Source organism: Triticum dicoccoides, chromosome 7A, assembly GCF_002162155.2.
Source record: "Triticum dicoccoides isolate Atlit2015 ecotype Zavitan chromosome 7A, WEW_v2.0, whole genome shotgun sequence".
In the NCBI taxonomy this organism is placed as follows: domain Eukaryota; kingdom Viridiplantae; phylum Streptophyta; class Magnoliopsida; order Poales; family Poaceae; genus Triticum; species Triticum dicoccoides.
This window is the reverse complement of record NC_041392.1, coordinates 513,771,190-513,777,189: the sequence shown is the minus strand read 5'-3', so window position 1 is coordinate 513,777,189 and position 6,000 is coordinate 513,771,190.

Below are 6,000 nucleotides of genomic sequence, written 5' to 3'. Positions count from 1 at the left end.
CCTCTTAGTGTTGGTCCAAACTGTCAGCCGCCGGTGGCTACCAGGGGCAACTCTGGGCTGGCCTACTGGAAGTTTAGACAATCTAAGTGTGCCCTGAGAAAGAGATATGTGCATCTCCTCTCGGGATTTGTCGGCACATTCGGGCGGTGTTGCTGGTCTTGTTCTAACCTGTCGAATTGTCTTGAATAACCGAGATACCGAGTCTGATCAGAACGTCTTGGGAGGAGGTCTATTCCTTCATTGACCGTGAGAGCTTGTCATGGGATAAGTTGGGACTCCCCTGCAGGGTTTTGAACTTTCGAAAGCCATGCCCGTGGTTATGGGCAGATGGGAATTTGTTAATGTACGGTTGTAGATAACTTGAACCTTAATTAATTAAAATGAATCAACTGAGTGTGTTACCGTGATGGCCTCTTCTCGGCGGAGTCCGGGAAGCGGACATGGTGTTGGAGTAATGTTTGCGCAAGTTGTTCTCTAGATTCTTGCTCGCGCTTTGCCTCCTCTTCTCGCTCTCTTTTGCGAATAAGTTAGCCACCATATTTGCTAGTCGCTTGCAGCAGCTCCACATATTTACCTTGCCTTACCTATAAGCTTAAATAGTCTTGATCGCAAGGGTGCGAGATTGCTGAGCCCCTGTGCTTCACAGTTTACTATTACACCAGATGCAGGGCCTGATGATTCCGCTCCAGGAGACGCGCTCGAGCTCAAGTGGGAGTTCGACGAAGACTCTCAACGTTACTATGTTTCCTTTCCTGATGATCAGTAGTGGTGCCCAGTTGGGGGTGATCGGGACCGCGTCGCTTGTTGGGTTATCTTTTATTTTGGCGCTGTAGTCGGGCCATGAGTGTTTGGATGATGTAATGTTATTTATGTACTTGATTGACGTGGCGAGTGTAAGCCAACTATGTTATCTCCCCTTTATGATTTACATTACATGGGATGTTGTGAAGATTGCCTAACTTGCGACATATGCCTTCAATGCGATTATGCCTCTAAGTCGTGCCTCGACACGTGGGAGATATAGTCGCATCATGGGTGTTACAGGACACAAGGCCTCCACGAGGGTGGAGGATGCGCCCTACCCTACTGTGCGTGCGCCCTACCTCGTGGGCACCTCGTGCGCTTTCCGGACTCCATTTTCTTACACACACGTAATTTGGTCGATAAAAAATCATTATATAATCTCCCGGAGGTTTTGACTCCCGTATCACGCAAAAATCTCCTGTCTTTGTTTCGAGCTATTTTTCTGATAGATCTAGTCGTCTTCAAGAGCCCCCAAGGACCAGTTCTTTGAGAAGGTCATCAACCCCTACCTCGTGGAAGTGCTGCAACACCCTCAAACCATTGAGATGCGTGAGTGGTTGTTGCACATCCGCGATGTTGAGGGACCAAGGAAGACCGGAAGCACGGAGGCTAGGCTCGAGGCATTGGAGCAAGAAGTTTTCAAGTGTCAGGAGATGGTGGAGCATGGACTCGATTCCAATCACATTATCATCACGGAGTTCACCAACAACCACAAGTTGGACGTCAAGGACATTGGGGAGGCCATCTTCAAGCTTCATGAGAAAATCAAGCACCTCCAAGCCCAGGTCTATGACCTGCAAAATCAAAACTGTGAGTATGAATATAGATTCAAGATGATGAGTTTGGCTGCAGATTTGAGGTTTTAGGGGAGTCGATCATCCTTCTATGATGGTGAACCTATGCCTTGGAAGAAGGACGACAAGCCTATGCCATCAACAAAACCATCACCTTCTCCACCAACAAAGAAGAATTGAGTATCTGGTATGGGCACTCCCCTTAGCAACTGCCAAGCTTGGGGGAGTGCCCCGGTATTGTATCACCATCACTTTTATCTTTTTCGTTTTTCTTAGTTTGACCCTTTTGGTAATATCTTGATCTAGTAGAATAAAATTTATGGCATGATCTACTTTTGAGTTTTGTTTTATGATCTCTCTATGTAATCGAGTCTGTGAGCTATATATAATAAAGATTAGTGTTGAGTCAAGGGCTTGATGATTTTGCTATGATGTTCAGGGAATAAAATAAAAAGAGAAAGAAATAAAAAAGGAAACAAAGAGATCATATGGATGTTATGGAGAGTAATGAGCTCACATAGAAAAAGTATGATGAATAAAAGTTGTTGAGAGTTGACAAACACAGTTTTGGTCATTGTTGCAATTAATAGGAAGTAATACAGAAAGAGAGGTCTTCACATATAGATATACTATCTTGGACATTTTTTATGATTGTGAGCACCCATTAAAATATGACATGCTAAAGAGTTGACATTGGACAAGGAAGACAACGTAATGGGTTATGTTTTCTTACATCTGAGATAAATTATATTGTCATGGATCATTCAACATGGTTGAGCTTGCCTTTCCCCCTCATGGTAGCCAAATTCATCGCATCAAGTAGAGATACTACTTGTGCTTCCAAATACCTTAAACCAGTTTTGCCATGAGAGTCCACCATACCTACCTATGGATTGAGTAAGATCCTCCAAGTAAGTTGTCATCAGTGCAAGCAATAAATATTGCTCTCTAAATATGTATGACTTATTAGTGTGGGATAAAATAAGCTTTATACGATCGTGTGATATGGAAGAAATAAAAGCGACAGACTGCATAATAAAGGTCCATATGGCAAGTGGCAATATAAAGTGACCTTCTTTCGCATTAAGATTTTGTGCGTCCAACCATAAAAGCGCATAACAACCTCTGCTTCCCTCTGCGAAGGGCCTATCTTTTACTTTTATCTCCTACCTTGCATAAGGGTCATGGTGATCTTCACCCTTCCTTTTCACATTTTATCCTTTGCCAAGCACAGTATGTTGGAAAGATCCTGGTATATATGGCTAATTGGATGTTAGTTTTCATGAACTATTATTGTTGACATTACCCTTGAGGTAAAACGTTGGGAGGCAAAACTATAAGCCCCTATCTTTCTCTGTGTCCGATTAAAACTCCATACCCATAAGTATTGCGTGAGTGTCAGCAATTGTGAAAGACTATATGATAGTTGAGTATGTGGACTTGCTGAAAAGCTCTTATACATTGACTCTTTCCTATGTTATGATAAATTGCAATTGCTCCGATGACTGAGATTATAGTTTGTTAGTTCTCAATGAAGTTTACGATTCATACTTGAAATTGTGATTGAATTAGTACTCTAGCATAAGAAATCATATGACAAGAATTATATAAGTTGTCGTTCTAAGAATGATCATGATGCCCTCATGTCCGTATTTTATTTTTATCGACACCTCTATCTCTAAACATGTGGACATATTTTTCGATTTCGGCTTTCGCTTGAGGACAAGCGAGGTCTAAGCTTGGGGGAGTTGATACGTCCATTTTGCATCATGCTTTTATATCGATATTTATTGCATTATGGGCTGTTATTACACATTATGTCACAATACTTATGCCTATTCTCTCTTATTTTACAAGGTTTACATAAAGAGGGAGAATGCTGGCAGCTGGGATTCTGGGCTGGAAAAGGAGCAAATATTAGAGACCTATTCTGCACAGCTCCAAAACTCCTAAAACTTCATGGAAGATGTTTTCAGAATATATAAAAATACTAAGCGCAAGAAGTTCACGAGGGGGGCCACACCCTGCCCACGAGGGTGGGGGGCGCGCCCTACTCCCTGGGCGTGCCCCCCTACCTCGTGGGCCCCCTGGTAGCCCTCCGATGTCCATCTTCTGCTATATGAAGTCTTTCGATGAGGAAAAAAATCATAAGCCATCTTCTCGGACGAAACTCCGCCGCCACGAGGCGGAACCTTGGTGAAACCAATCTAGGGCTCTGGCGGAGCTGTTCTGCCGAGGAAACTTCCCTCCGGGAGGGGGAAATCATCGCCATCGTCATCACCAACGCTCCTCTCATCGGGAGAGGGCAATCTCCATCAACATCTTCACCAGCACCATCTCCTCTCAAAACCCTAGTTCATCTCTTGTATCCAATTCTTGTCTCCAAGTCCGGGATTGGTACTAGTAGGTTGCTAGTAGTGTTAATTACTCCTTGTAGTTGATGCTAGTTGGTTTATTTGGTGGAAGATCATATGTTCAGATCCTATATGCATATTAATACCCCTCTGATTATGAACATGATTATGATTTGTGAGTAGTTACGTTTGTTCCTGAGGACATGGGAGAAGTCTTGCTATTAGTAGTCATGTGAATTTGGTATTCGTTCGATATTTTGATGAGATGTATGTTGTATTTCCTCTAGTGGTGTTATGTGAACGTCGAATACATGACACTTCACCATTATTTGGTCCTATAGGAAGGCATTGGGAAGTAATAAGTAGATGATGGTTTGCTAGAGTGACAGAAGCTTAAACTTTAGTTTATGCATTGCTTCGTAAGGGGCTGATTTGGATCCATATGTTTCATGCTATGGTTAGGTTTACCTTAATACTTTTGATGTAGTTGCGGATGCTTGCAATAGAGGTTAATCATAAGTGGGATGCTTGTCCAAGTTAGGACAGTACCCAAGCACCGGTCCACCCACATACCAAATTATCAAAGTACCGAACGCGAATCATATGAACGTGATGAAAACTAGCTTGACGATATTCCCATGTGTCCTCGGGAGTGCTTTTCTCTATATAAGAGTTTGTCCAGGCTTGTCCTTTGCTAAGGATTGGGCCACCTTGCTACACTTTATATACTTTTGTTACTTGTTGCTCATTACAAATTATCCTATCACAAAACTATCTGTTACCACTTATTTCAGTAGTTGCAAAGAATACCTTGCTGGAAACCGCTTATCATTTCCTTCTGCTCCTCATTGGGTTCGACACTCTTACTTATTGAAAGGACTAATATAGATCCCCTATACTTGTGGGTCATCAGTAGCCACCTCTACCTGGCCATATACTAAACTAACGGGAATTTATTCCCCATTTGACCGTAGCGGTCCGACCCGGGCCATGTGATTCGGATCCAGCTTGGTATATCGTGTTTTTACCATGGCCCAGGCCTCTCGCACACCCTCTCGGAAGGCCGATATCATCCATAGCCGGATACGCTGTCGTGCTCCCTTGAACAGCTCTACAAGCTTCTCCATACTCCCTGGAGGGGAGTCGGATGGCCATAAGGCCTTGGCTACACTCCGCATTGTCTGCCGAGCTTGCTCATGCAACTGCGACAGCCCTTGCAGAAGATCACTTGATGATCCGGACACCTCTTCGGGACGGCCCGTCAATATACCTGCAATCACGGCTATATCAGCTACTTTTACTTCCAAACTGTTATAAGGTAAATACGGCCACATACTGAATATGCCGCCTCGCAGTTTTTTGTTCTCCTTCACGGAGTCGGCTAGCTGGGCCCGCACATCCTTCAGCTCTTCGCCCAGCCAGGTGTTTGCATCTTGGAGTTTGTTTTTCTCTAGTCTGACACGGGTCAAAACCCGCTCGCCTGCGGCATGCAGTCTTTTCGACTCTTTTTCCTCCAATTGATCCGATGATCCTGTTACGAGATAAAACCGTAGTGTTAACACGGCCGCTATGCAATAACTGTTTCTCGATGGAGGGAAATGGCACTAAAAGACGCTGCTTTGGATATTTCTAGTTTGATGGTGATGTCTACTACACAACCTTCTTCTTGTAGACGCTGTTGGGCCTCCAAGTGCAGAGGTTTGTAGGACAGTAGAAAATTTCCCTCAAGTGGATGACCTAAGGTTTATCAATCCGTGGGAGGCGTAGGATGAAGATGGTCTCTCTCAAGCAACCCTGCAACCAAATAACAAAGAGTCTCTTGTGTCCCCAACACACTCAATACAATGGTAAATTGTATAGGTGCACTAGTTCGGCGAAGAGATGGTGATACAAGTGGTATGTGGATGGTAGATAAAGGTTTTTGTAATCTGAAAATATAAAAACAGCAAGGTAACTAATGATAAAAGTAAGCACAAACGGTATTCCAATGAGTTGAAACAAGGCCTAGGGCTCATACTTTCACTAGTGCAAGTTCTCTCAACAATAAT